Here is a 14,971-nt window from a genome sequence, read left to right as displayed (position 1 = left end):
GACAATTTTTTTTTTTTACACTCATATATGTGTGTGTGCGTGTGTATATAACGACAACAAAGGCACTTTTTCTTCTTCATCAAAGATGTTAGACTAGTTATTTTCCTTCATGCATATCTTCATATGGTCGGCACGGTGGCTTAGTGGTTACCACTACTATCTCACAACAAGCAGGTCATGGGATGCCCACTGATCCTTGTGGCTGAACTGTGTTTAAATGTAATTAGGATCGGTTAAATGCAGACAATGAAGTAGGGACGAGACAATCTCCTGATTGAGGCCTGCATGTGCATTCCATCGATGCGTGTTTACCATTGAGTGCAGTGTGCAGAGGATTCCCTACAAAGATCGCTTTTTTCATTGTCTCACTGGGGTATTTCCCATAGAATTCCTTGTAATGACGTAGGCAGGAAGTTCTTCTTTGACCTCATTTTTGTCCGGTTCAATTCTGCCATTTCTTTAATGTACTTTGCTCGTGCTGAAAATTTTGCTCAACTTTACCAAGCGTAAAAACCACGATCACCTTTACAGCACTCACTCAAAGGTAAGTAGCCCAAAAATATAATATTTTGTCAACATAATGATGACGTTTCATGACAAGCCGATATTGACAATGTGGTTTTTGAGAACGCAAAAATGACCATGCGTAATTGATCGATAGGAAAAAATATAGATTTTTTTTTTAGACTAAAATGACCATAACTTCCTTATTTCTTAACCAATGTTGACAATCTTGGTGTCAATTTCTGTTTTTTTCATGCTCTATCAATTGCACCTGTAAAAAGAACAATTTATGGACTTTCTTTTTTTTGTCTCGTCCCTAAATAAAGGTCCTTATTATTATTATTACCACATTAATATGGTGTGCCACCACTGTGCCCTATTTCATCAAAATACATAAACCAGTTTAGAATGAGTTGTGCTTACAAGGCCAATACCATAAGATACATCGAAAAATCACTAAAATCCAATGAGCTTCATTTGAAAACTTCAGAATGGAAATATTTTCCTTCATACAAATATTCATATGGCAGGCCGGCCATCATTGTGCTAATTTTCTTTTGGGGGGGGGGGGGTGTCTAATTATCATGCACACAGAGGCAAACACAAAGGTAATCAAATGGCAGTTATCTTTTCACTTGCTTTATCTGTGTAACTACAGTATGTATGACAGTTTGGTATAAGCTAATGTTGATTTTCTAACTGGCTCCCCTCCAAAGAAACAGGCCACTGTAGCAGGGAAGTGCAAAAGTAAAACCCGAAAGAGTAAATCAGATATAATCAATGCTCATCAAATTGTGCTTGTGCTAAAAATAAAAATACGTAAATAAATATTTTTAAAAAACAAGACAAATAAAACAAGTCAGATACTGTTTTAAAACACCTCTTACATTACAGTCTAATAAGAGAATTTGACTTTACGAGGTCTGTCAATAAAGTATAGGTCCTTTTTATTTTTTTCAAAAACTATATGGATTTCATTCATATGTTTTTACGTCAGACATGCTTGAACCCTCGTGCGCATGCGTGAGTTTTTCCACGCCTGTCGGTGACGTCATTCGCCTGTGAGCACTCCTTGTGGGAGGAGTCGTCCAGCCCCTCGTCGGAATTCCTTTGTCTGAGAAGTTGCTGAGAGACTGGCACTTTGTTTGATCAAATTTTTTTCTAAACCTGTGAGACACATCGAAGTGGACATGGTTCGAAAAATTAAGCTAGTTTTCGGTGAAAATTTTAACAGCTGATGAGCGATTTTGAGGGGATACTGTCGCTTTAAGGACTTCCCACGGAGCGAGACTTCGTGCAGCGCTCCCAGGCGCCATCGTCAGCCTGCTTCAAGCTGAAAACCTCCACATTTCAGGCTCTATTGATCCAGGACGTCGTGAGAGAACAGAGAAGTTTCAGAAGAAGTCGGTTTCAGCATTTTATCCGGATATTCCACTGTTAAAGGAGATTTTTTTTAATGAAAGATGTGCGGGCGGATTGCAGCGTCGGCTCGCAGCCGCCACGACGCTCCACCACAGGAAAAACACCTCCGTTGGAAGCCTTAAGGACAAGTTGGAACATGTCCAGCTGTTAAACAATTTCTCATATACTCACTCCACTGAAAGCCATCAAAAGCCGCCTGGATTTTACAAATGGTTATCAACACGGAGGTGTTTTTCCTGTGCCGCTGCACCGCGCTGGCTGCGTCCCGACACGCGGACCGGTCCGCACGTCTTTCATTAAAAAAATCTCCTTTAACAGTGGAATATCCGGATAAAATGCTGAAACCGACTTCTTCTGAAACTTCTCTGTTCTCTCACGATGTCCTGGATCAATAGAGCCTGAAATGTGGAGGTTTTCAGCTTGAAACAGGCTGACGACGGCGCCTGGGAGTGCTGCACGACGTCTCGCACTGTGGGAAGTCCTTCAATGTGCCTCACAGGTTTAGAAAACATTTTGATCAAACAAAGCGCCAGTCTCTCAGCAACTTCTCAGACAAAGGAATTCCGACAAGGGGCTGGACGACTCCTCCCACAAGGAGTGCTCACAGGCGAATGACGTCACTGACAGGCGTGGAAAAACTCACGTATGCGCACTGTTCAAGCATGCCTGCCGTAAAAACATATGAATGAAATCCATATAGTTTTTGAAAAAAATAAAAGGAGCTATACTTTACTGACAGCCCTCGTATGTTGCATACACAACTGCATAGAGATATTAATAAAATACTGTCCCCATGTCCATGTCCCTGCTGCACGGAGAAATAAAGACAAACTTACCATATCTGTAACTTTATCTTCTTGTCGTCTAGTTCTATTGTCCTAATCTTGAAATCAATGCCTGGAATGATAACGGGGACAATTAATGTCAAGCAGAACGTTAGCTTGTCAGCTTAGTACGGCTGTCAAAAGGCACTACTCTCACATAATACTGGAAATAAACAAAGACCAGAAATAAAAGAGCAACGACGCTTTTCACAAAAATTTTACAGCAATTTTAATCGATTTCCGGTTTCCTACCAGTACATAGTCCGGACCAAAAACAGCTAACTCTTATTACAGTTATACCTACCTAATCACTTGCTTTACCTCCCCCAGCAAAACAACAACTGGCACGTAAATTTCCCGTATTCAGTCACTGCCCAAAAGGAGCCAGCAAGTTTATTTTAAGTAATACTGTTATCACTATCGCGCTACAACTTACATAGCGGAGTGGAAACCCCCAGCAAATAGACGGCACCGCAAAGGCAGACCACTAGCGTAAACAAACGTAAATAAAGTTTCACCCCAACAAAACCGTACCTATAGTTGAAATGAATGTCGAGTTAAAGGCGTCTTCGGAAAACCTGAACAGAACACATGTCTTTCCGACACCAGAGTCGCCAATTAATAGCAACTTAAACAAATAGTCGTACGTCTTCGCCATACTGGATATTATTGCGGAAATCCCGCCCGGCAAAGCAGCCAAACTGTAGCAGGGTAAGGGGATGGAAAATGCAGAAACGACGCCCCCTGTTGGCTTGGAATGTCATTTGCTCATTTTTTTGTGAACGGGAGACGTTTACCTTTTGTTTCAAACTTCTGTCTTCTAAAAAGACACTTAAAAAAATTCCCGCACTGTTGTTGGAAATATGACCGTTCCTTTTGAATCTTGTTTCCAGACATCCCAAGTTCCAAAACCTCATTTCAGGGAGATGCTTATCGATTCCCCCCCCTCCCTCTCCCCAGGCCACCCAACCCCACAACCAACCCCCACCATGCCCCATACATACACACTTAAGGCCAACGACTTTTCAACAACTTTTTATTAACTACCAGTAATTTCTTAAAAACAGAACAGTACAGTATTGGTCTGTATACATTTCAATTGTATGTCCATGTCCTTTCTATCTTCCAGCCTGCAGAGAACACCTGTCATGCTTTCTATTTTTCCTGGGACTTTTTCAAGTTCTCATTGTATGTACATGCTGCTTGCTTTGCAGACTTGAGCAATTTCCCAACACTTCAAGGTCATAGCACTCAACATCATTGAATTTGTTAATCTTACAGGACATCAGGTTCACAAGAGTTTGAGGAGACATCTGACACCTGAATTCTGTTTTGATATGACGCACCAAACTGAATGCTCTCTCCACATCACAACTGGAATTGGGCAGAACCACCAACAGCTTCATTAGTTGGCAGAGCTCTTTGAATCTGACCTGACCTGTGCTAACTGATTTGACTTTTGATAGCTTCCCCCAGAACTCATCAATTGACAAATTCCTGTAATTTGGAATGACTTTCTCCAAATTGGTTGAGGTATAATCCAGCACCTCTAAGTGTAGCTGTTCCTTCGCATCTGCTTTCACAACATTGGGGAATCTCTCTGCCAAAGTCAAAATCTGCTCTGGTGTCACATCATCTTGGCCCTCTGGATTAACAACTGACATATTTGTCAAGATTTGGTCTCTCACTGGGAACATTTCCTTTACGTTTTGGAAGCTCCTGACATAGAATGATCTTGCATCTTTGAAGAATTGCTTTGTCTTGTCAGAAGGGATTTCTTCCTTGCTTACTAAGTGTCTCCTTGTCAAGAACCTAACAAAAAGGTTTTCATCTGCACAGTGGACTTCAGGGTTGCTCACATCTATCTCCAGCACATTCTGCTCTCTCAACACCTTTGGCACTATGAATCTGCTTCCGATGTCATGCAGGAGCTCTTCAACGCTGTCATTTAATTTGAAGAGAACGGGTGCCTTGTTTTGAAAAATCAAATTAAATTTATCAAAAGACTGTGTGGCATTGTGGAGAAAGCAAGTGTAGATTTTCATCATGGGGTCTGTCAGCCTCTTGTCAATATCACAGGACTTCTGATTTTCACTGTGTGATTCAAAGTAAGAACTAAAAGCAGGCCATTGGTTTAGCAGATGGTCCAAGCTTTTCCCCAAAGAAAGCCATCGTGTAGGGCAGTGCTTCTGTACTCTCTGCTGGGCTACATTACAGAACTCCTGAAACTCTTTCAGTTCCTCTCTTCTTTTTGAACTTTTCTCAAAGTAGTAGTAAATGTCAATTATCAATTCTTCGGGTGACATTGAGAGCTCTTTTGCAGCAGTTTTGGCACATATGTTAACCAAATGACTAGGACAGCCAACACTGTATATGTGAGGGGCCTGTGCTTTCACTCTTGACAAGACAGAGTTGTTTTTGCCAATCATGACATTGCAATTGTCACTGCTGAATCCTATGCAGTTGGACCATTCAGTGCCCTTCTCTTCCATGGATGATGCGATGCAGTTGAATATATTTTCAGCTTTGGCATCATTGCATACTGGCATATCAATAAATCCAACTGCCACCTTATCCTGTGCTTCACTGTAGTACCTGGCTAAAATAGCACATTCTTTCTCACACATGATGTCATTGCTTTCGTCAACCAAAATACTGTATGGATTTTTTTCTATGCAAATTAGTTTGTACATATCCTCTGAGCATTCAGAGTCCAGGGCCAAATTCATTATGGCTGTTGCTTTGGTGGAGGAGCAGGAATAATGTTTAGCTATTTCTGAATCTGGAAACATCTTCCTGAACAACTTGCCAGTGTGCCTACAGACATTGAATGGCACATTGTGTTCGACAACAAATGATGTGAAATACACCTCAGCTGCAGTGACCTTCTCAGTGAGACTTTGCTTTTCTGCAGAAAAGAACTGAGATATATTGGAGCAGCCTTCCCTGCGCTTAGCCTCCCTAATATGGTGTGGTCCCTAAAGAATAAAGCAGATAATTAGGCCTATCATTTCTACATATTTTCTACAATTAATTTACCCTTAGCCTACATTGATCAACATATATATTAAACTGGGGATTTTTATTTTAAATGCTTAGACAGGCTGGATATAGATAGTTAGATAGCTGGCTAGTTAGATATAGGCAGGGCTCTAAATTAACACCAGCCAACCGGCCAAATGCTGGTGAAAATTCAGTTTGGCTGGTAGAAAAGAATATTTGCTAGCCACTTTGACCCATTAGTAAGTGTGTGTTTGGCTAGTAGATTAACATCTACTAGCCATTTTGGCTGGTGATGAAGAAAGTTCATTTAGAGCCCTGTAGGCCTATAGTAACTACATATGCATTAATACTCAAAAGAAGTCTTTAATACGTTTTGCTTAATTTTATAACAGCATTTAACCTACAGAAATAAAATGCAGGTGATCTGGCATGTTAAACTTAGCCTACCTCGACATGTCTTTTACAATCATTGAGCCTGCCGTGAGTAATACTGAAGTCACTGTTGCATACAGTGCACCTCACCACGGTGTCATCATTCTTCACCTTAACTAGACAGGGATATAATTTAGTATATGGGTGATTCTTTAACTACGGGCACTATTGGCCTTGTAAATGTAATTTCCACCACACCATTGCCTTACAATATAAAGCGCCTCGGGGGCAACTGTTTGTTGTGATTTATACATGTACATGTATAAATAAATATACATGTGCTCTGATGTCACTGTTTATCTCCATAGAAACTACCCAAACAATCTTTCATGCAAACTGTTTAAAGGGACATTACAGTGTTGTGGTGGAAATTACGGCAATAGTGTGGGACAACTACGAGCAGGGGTGGTGGCCAAGTGGTTAATGCGCTTGGTTTCAGTTCAGAAGGTTCCAGGTTCAAATCCCACCCCTGCCACATTTCTCCATGTAATGTGGAGTTGCGTCAGGAAGGGCATCCGGCGTAAAACTTGTGCCAATTCAACATGCAGATCCACCTTGGATTTGCTGTGGCGACCCCAAGTGCAAACAAGGGAGCAGCCGAAGGGACTTACAGTGTGGGACAACTACATTTTGTTTAAAAAAATCACAACAGTTGTATGACATTGAATACCCCAATTATGTTTTGATTATTTTACTTATATTTTATTCAGAGATATTTTAAAACATTAGAAAAAACTTCTTTTTTTTTACCATTCATTTTTATCATTTAAGATCAAAAGTCTGGGTGTGGGACAAGCACAAAACGGCAATATTTGCATATAATGACGCTGAAAAAAGGTGAAAAAGTCATCATAGACTACTAGAACAAATTTCTTAAAACACTTTCATTGTAAAGATAACTATAAAAGTGTGAAATTTCCCCTTTTTTCTGTTTTTCATACAATATGATCAAAGGACATAATAAGTGCACGTAGTCTAAGAATCACCCATATTCTGCTGTAAAAGAAGCAGTATTAACAGTATTCCCTGAAAACTCCCTTCTGTCTGATCATTTCTTAATAACATTTACATTTACTCTGATGGACTACCCAGCAGTGGGGAATAAGTTTCATTACACTAGAAGTCTTTCAGAAAGTGCTGTAACTAGGTTTAAGGATATGATTCCTTCTTTATGTTCTCTAATGCCATATACCAACACAGTGCAGAGTAGCTACCTAAACTCTGTAAGTGAGATAGAGTATCTCGTCAATAGTTTTACATCCTCATTGAAGACAACTTTGGATGCTGTAGCTCCTCTGAAAAAGAGAGCTTTAAATCAGAAGTGCCTGACTCCGTGGTATAACTCACAAACTCGCAGCTTAAACCAGATAACCCGTAAGTTGGAGAGGAAATGGCGTCTCACTAATTTAGAAGATCTTCACTTAGCCTGGAAAAAGAGTCTGTTGCTCTATAAAAAAGCCCTCCGTAAAGCTAGGACATCTTACTACTCATCACTAATTGAAGAAAATAAGAACAACCCCAGGTTTCTTTTCAGCACTGTAGCCAGGCTGACAAAGAGTCAGAGCTCTATTGAGCCGAGTATTCCTTTAACTTTAACTAGTAATGACTTCATGACTTTCTTTGCTAATAACATTTTAACTATTAGAAAAAAAAATTACTCATAACCATCCCAAAGATGTATCGTTATCTTTGGCTGCTTTCAGTGATGCCGGTATTTGGTTAGACTCTTTCTCTCAGATTGTTCTGTCTGAGTTATTTTCATTAGTTACTTCATCCAAACCATCAACATGTCTATTAGACCCCATTCCTACCAGGCTGCTCAAGGAAGCCCTACCATTATTTAATGCTTCGATCTTAAATATGATCAATCTGTCTTTATTAGTTGGCTATGTACCACAGGCTTTTAAGGTGGCAGTAATTAAACCATTACTTAAAAAGCCATCACTTGACCCAGCTATCTTAGCTAATTATAGGCCAATCTCCAACCTTCCTTTTCTCTCAAAAATTCTTGAAAGGGTAGTTGTAAAACAGCTAACTGATCATCTGCAGAGGAATGGTCTATTTGAAGAGTTTCAGTCAGGTTTTAGAATTCATCATAGTACAGAAACAGCATTAGTGAAGGTTACAAATGATCTTCTTATGGCCTCAGACAGTGGACTCATCTCTGTGCTTGTTCTGTTAGACCTCAGTGCTGCTTTTGATACTGTTGACCATAAAATTTTATTACAGAGATTAGAGCATGCCATAGGTATTAAAGGCACTGCGCTGCGGTGGTTTGAATCATATTTATCTAATAGATTACAATTTGTTCATGTAAATGGGGAATCTTCTTCACAGACTAAGGTTAATTATGGAGTTCCACAAGGTTCTGTGCTAGGACCAAATTTATTCACTTTATACATGTTTCCCTTAGGCAGTATTATTAGACGGCATTGCTTAAATTTTCATTGTTACGCAGATGATACCCAGCTTTATCTATCCATGAAGCCAGAGGACACACACCAATTAGCTAAACTGCAGGAATGTCTTACAGACATAAAGACATGCATGACCTCTAATTTCCTGCTTTTAAACTCAGATAAAACTGAAGTTATTGTACTTGGCCCCACAAATCTTAGAAACATGGTGTCTAACATGATCCTTACTCTGGATGGCATTACCCTGACCTCTAGTAATACTGTGTGAAATCTTGGAGTCATTTTTGATCAGGATATGTCATTCAAAGCGCATATTAAACAAATATTAGGACTGCTTTTTTGCATTTATGCAATATCTCTAAAATTAGAAAGGTCTTGTCTCAGAGTGATGCTGAAAAACTAATTCATGCATTTATTTTCTCTAGGCTGGACTATTGTAATTCATTATTATCAGGTTGTCCTAAAAGTTCCCTGAAAAGCCTTCAGTTAATTCAAAATGCTGCAGCTAGAGTACTGACAGGGACTAGAAGGAGAGAGCATATCTCACCCATATTGGCCTCTCTTCATTGGCTTCCTGTTAATTCTAGAATATAATTTAAAATTCTTCTTCTTACTTTTAAGGTTTTGAATAATCAGGTCCCATCTTATCTTAGGGACCTCATAGTACCATATCACCCCAATAGAGCGCTTCGCGCTCAGACTGCAGGCTTACTTGTAGTTCCTAGGGTTTGTAAGAGTAGAATGGGAGGCAGAGCCTTCAGCTTTCAGGCTCCTCTCCTGTGGAACCAGCTCCCAATTCAGATCAGGGAGACAGACACCCTCTCTACTTTTAAGATTAGGCTTAAAACTTTCCTTTTTGCTAAAGCTTATAGTTAGGGCTGGATCAGGTGACCCTGAACCATCCCTTAGTTATGCTGCTATAGACTTAGACTGCTGGGGGGTTCCCATGATGCACTGAGTGTTTCTTTCTCTTTTTGCTCTGTATGCACCACTCTGCATTTAATCATTAGTGATCGATCTCTGCTCCCCTCCACAGCATGTCTTTTTCCTGGTTCTCTCCCTCAGCCCCAACCAGTCCCAGCAGAAGACTGCCCCTCCCTGAGCCTGGTTCTGCTGGAGGTTTCTTCCTGTTAAAAGGGAGTTTTTCCTTCCCACTGTTGCCAAGTGCTTGCTCACAGGGGGTCGTTTTGACCGTTGGGGTTTTTACGTAATTATTGTATGGCCTTGCCTTACAATATAAAGCGCCTTGGGGCAACTGTTTGTTGTGATTTGGCGCTATATAAATAAAATTGATTGATTGATTGATAAAATGAGTCTTATATTTTCGTTTTTTACTGGAGGATTCACCCTCTGCCATCTCGCAACGTGCGCTGACTTGAGTGTTAACTAGGTGACGGTCGGAGAGAGTAAACCAAAGCCCTCCCACACCGAAACTTATTGGCTTATTTTGCTGACTAAACCAATCAGCGCGCTCTCTGGCAAGCAGTCGCCCTGAACGTTCGCTGAACAAATCACTCGCTTTGGACAGACACGCATGCACACAGGTTCCAAGCAACCTCCCCCCCCCCCCCCCGTGCCAGCGCAATCGAAGTAATCCGCGCATGATGCACGAGTTATTGTATTGCCTGCACGCTCTCACACGCATTGAAGGAAAAAAAAAAAAAAAAAACACTCCCTCGCATAGTCTAAAATCCGGGATATTTCATCCGACTCGCGGGCATCCGTGAGCCACTATCAATATCAGGGAGACTCCCGGAACTTCCGGGAGAGTACCAGTGTGTCACTACACCACAGATAGTGTGTCGCCTGCTAACATTCCTTGAACCAATTTAACATCAATGCCATTACAGCCTGCTTTCTCAGTTCCCTACCAGGTCTGGGAACATACACGAATGCTACACGTTGTTGTATCCAACACATCATAGAGCAGAACTGGGTTCTGGATGGCGGCCACCGGTCCATCCCAACCTCTAGGAATATGTTGCAGTCAGGTGAAACATGGCCGCCCAGTTGTCTTTCCCCTGGGGTCCTCAACACTGAGCACCTGCATGCTAGGTCATGCCCAGAGAAACAACCCACAAGGCCAAAAATGTAATCCAAGTAGTACCTAAAGATCCTTCAAACAGAACTTGTAACCATGACATCTAGTCATTGCCTTACATCACTGCTTAGCATCCAAGTCTCACAGTCATTCATTAAGACAGGAAGCACCAGGACCACAAAGACTTGGACCTTTGATCTTCTGCAAAGCTCCTTGTGCAGCCCAGCAGTGCACTATGACACCTCTGAATGCCCTCTGATACTAGACACTTCCTCTTGTAAATATTGACGACACCAACTGAGTGAAAAAAAAACTCCTTGCAGAACAGACTGGTCTTGAATACAGGGTCTGATTATATCTGGGACAATAAGCAGTGGTCTGCAGAACTTCAACTGAATCCTACTGCGGAGACCCCACAGTTGTGCAACAGTCATTATCTTCCGATGAGAACATTATCTAGTCCTGTAGCTACACCAGGAGTGCCTCTCACTAGATGCTAGAATTACTATCCAGCAACTCACAACCCTCAACTTTTAGCAAAGTCGCATCAAGTCATTTTCTGTAGTTGCTACATCAAACAGGACTGATATACAGTCCTTGTAACTAGCTTTGTCTAGACCTGTGGGTATATATGAATAGTGTCACCACTGGGACAGCCACAAGCAAAAAAAAAAAAAAAACTTCCCAAAGCCAACATATGATTCATCACAACCAGAATGCCAACTGAGATAGCAAAATGCCCAGCTTGCCTAAAATACAGCCTTATAATATACTCTATAGGGGTGATATTTGACACCATTGTAGCTATTATAGAGGCACCAGTCTCATAATTTGCTGGTTATTATCCCAGCACTCCATGAAGTAGTTCTTAAAAATTCCCCATTTCCTTCTGTCATATCCACCCATTATTCCAGTTCAGGGTCACAGGGAGATGGAGCCTATCCTTACAGGCATGAGGCAGGAGGTAGAGTACCCCCCGGACAGTCCACCAATGTGTGTAGCAGGACCAACAATCTTTTATTAAGGCTTAAGTTGATTAATTTGCAGTTTGTACATTACCTACCTTTACAAAAGATGTTTTCTTTCAACTGTGTTCCAGCAATAAGCAAACAAACAAAGTATTTCCTTGGATGAGCATTGCACAGCTTTTCCGCTTCTGCTTGTTTATCTTGGCTCAATCCCAATGTCCTGCAATTACCTGGTTCCAGAGAACAATTCTTTTACGTTTTGTGCCAGAATTACATAGGTCAAAATGCACTCAACAGTTGAAAATTAGGATCATTAACCAGAAATCTGTATGGGTCCGCCTCAGTAGAAAAAGCCCAAGCTAAGAAATTCTCTCCTTTTAGAACACAGTACAGCGCTTCCTCTCCAAAGTACAAATGACATGAAGATGTTCAATTTGTGGTTAGCAACACCAAGAACACACTGGTTTCGAAGAACACTTAAGTTTCCACACAATCCAGAAGCTTCAAGGTATGGTAACACACCATCAGAAAATCATAGCATCACTCCTGAAGAAGGTAATACAGCACTGAGTACAATTACCATTTTGTCACAGCCAAGCTGATTGGTCAAAATGAATTTGCCACTTGAATGAGTAATGAAAAGTCTTGAAAACTCACCAACTTCTTTGATTAAACTTCCTGAAGCCAGGCTTATGGTCTGGTGTTATTTTGGCCAGCAGGTGTCTCTGGTGAACACTCGCCACTAGATTGCATTATGTCACAAAGGTTATATTCTCCACTTGTTTCCTTGAAGTACAAACATTATAAAACCACTTCAGCAAAATTTCATGACAGTGTTGATCATTGCCCCAAATAGATAATTTACATTTTCAAGTGTGGGTGGCTCAAGGAAGTATTGCCAAACAGGTACTTATAGATTTTGAGGTACATTGCCAATTTTACTGAACCCCAATTGCAATCATGATATAGAGTACCAGTCCTAGAAGACCGGCGTCCTGTTCAGACTGGTGTACTACCCTGCCTTACGCCCTATGACTGCTGGGATAGGCTCCACCCCTATGCCACCGGGGGTGTCCCTGACCCTTAATTGGACTAAGCAGGTATAAACAGTTAATTGATGGATATACAGCACCAGTCAACAGTTTTGACACCCTTTTCCATAATCTTTTTTAGTCTTGCTGATTAATGCCTGTTCATTTTTGTCCAAGGCCTAGTTTCATGAGTGGTCACATTAAAAATGGCAGCATGCTACAGGGAGTCTTGGCACGTTACACCAGTCTAACGCTTGTCCAGAGGTCTAAAATGTAGACCTCTGGACAAGCGTTGGCCTGAAAAACCACTGACATTTGAAATGGCGTAACCACACAAGTCCTGGTCTAAGGCCAAGATGCCAGGAATTGTTGTGCTTCAGGACAGACACAAGGCACCTCTTACATTAAGAGAGGGTTTCCCCAGTCCCTCAAATCCATATTTTTGTCTAATTATGATTAAGAAGAAACATCATTTCAACCCTGGTACCATACTAAGAGGAGATTTGATGGAGTATGTACATAACTGTGCAGCAAAGATGCATTCAGTATTAAGCCTACTGGGGCTGAAATTGTTTGACAGCTGAATGATTGCAGTTTACATCTTTTAATTTGCCGCACCATTTTCTGGTGGGCAAAAACAGGGAAAATCACCATAAGAACTTTCATTTTTGGCTCCAGAACTTCAACCCATGGTGTCAAGTGTTCCATGCGTTCTCTAAATATACACCCCCCCCCCCCCCCCCCAAAAAAAATCCAACTAACAAGATAACCAACCTATTTTGACTTTGTTAAAAATCATGTTTAATTGTAGCAGGAGTGTCTCTTTCGAGTCTTATTTCCTCAAGAAGAAGGATGTTCCAGTGTTGGTAAAATTTTCCTTTTCGCAGATTCCACTTGTTGCAGGCAATGATAGGGTTCACATCCACAAAATATGCGCTGATGAATGTGAAAACAAAACCTCAAAGATGAAATGAGTTTCAGAGCACGCACCAAGGACAAGAAAATTCAGACTATTTGCACAATAACTTGCACGCATGTCTGGGATTTCCCCAGCAATTGCCCCGCGCTCAGGCCTGGTCCAGTGACCGTGTGTTGTAACAATGAATGCAAAACCAAAGGCTGTTTGTGAGCAGGCAATGACATTCCCACATTAAAACAAACCCATGCAGAGCAGTCTCTAGATTAACCCTGGATGTAGAATTCCACCACCCCGTCCAGGAATCGACCAAGACAATCTTCCTTCCAACTGAGGGATTGCCACAAGTTCATACTGTTGGGAGTGTGAAACGTAATACCTTGTGGAGATTTTACTTTTTCACATGTTGAAGCAGACCTTTTACCACAATATTTAACTGAAAACCCAAGACAACCTCCTAGTTGGAGCAGAATTGTTTACTTCTGTTAAATACCTGTGAACCCAGACATGTGGCCAGCAAAACTATTTACCTTAGGTCACACACCCCGCGTGTCCATTGATGCGAAATAAGTCAGTCAGCAGGAATTTAACAAATTTTTTTAAACAAACAGAGTAAAGATAAGTTTACCATAGAATTCTGTGGATCTGTTCGGCTGGCTCCTCCTAATGTTAATTCTTAGCAAATCACCAGCAGCAGAGAGAGAGAAAAGCCTAGACTCTGACTACACTACATTTTTATAATCAGAATCTCTGTTGATTGGTCAGAGTCCCATCCATCTTCATGGTCCAGCAGTGGTCTTCTCCCACAATCCACCCACTGTGCCGTCTTCTCACCTTTGTTAGGCAAAATCTTCACATCCTGATCAGCTTGCTTTGGAGCTCCACGGCATGATTTCCAATTCAGGTCAACTTGAAATGATACTTCAATTGATATTGATAAAGAAGTGATCATCCCATGTGTATGCCTACATGATCAAAAAATGCCATGTCACGTTTAGGCCGTGTGGCTAACTAAGTCAAACTTTAAAGATGTGAAAAGCAGCCCCTTGTGTTAGTGGAACCGCTGCGTGCTGTTTACGTCTTTTCACATAAGATAATGAAAGGAGCTTAGCGTTTACAAGACATACTTTTGGTGCAGGCAAAAGTTCAGAAACTTACTGTGCAGATAAAGAACATATTGACCCAGTGCAAACTTGCTGACAAGTCACTCAACGTCATAATCCCAACAGAAATGCAACAATGTATTAACATGAGTTTTAGAGTCTGAAATTAATAATATATGACATATGCATTTCTGAGTAATTTTTTTTAACAATACATAAATTTAGTCTGGAAATTTCCTTACTCTAGTTAGGAAGCTTAAAACTGCTCGCATAGTACACACCTACCAAGGTTATCCAGACTGAGAAAAAC

Source organism: Thalassophryne amazonica, chromosome 12 (assembly GCF_902500255.1).
Source record: "Thalassophryne amazonica chromosome 12, fThaAma1.1, whole genome shotgun sequence".
Taxonomy (NCBI): domain Eukaryota; kingdom Metazoa; phylum Chordata; class Actinopteri; order Batrachoidiformes; family Batrachoididae; genus Thalassophryne; species Thalassophryne amazonica.
Note: the sequence above shows the minus strand (reverse complement) of the source record.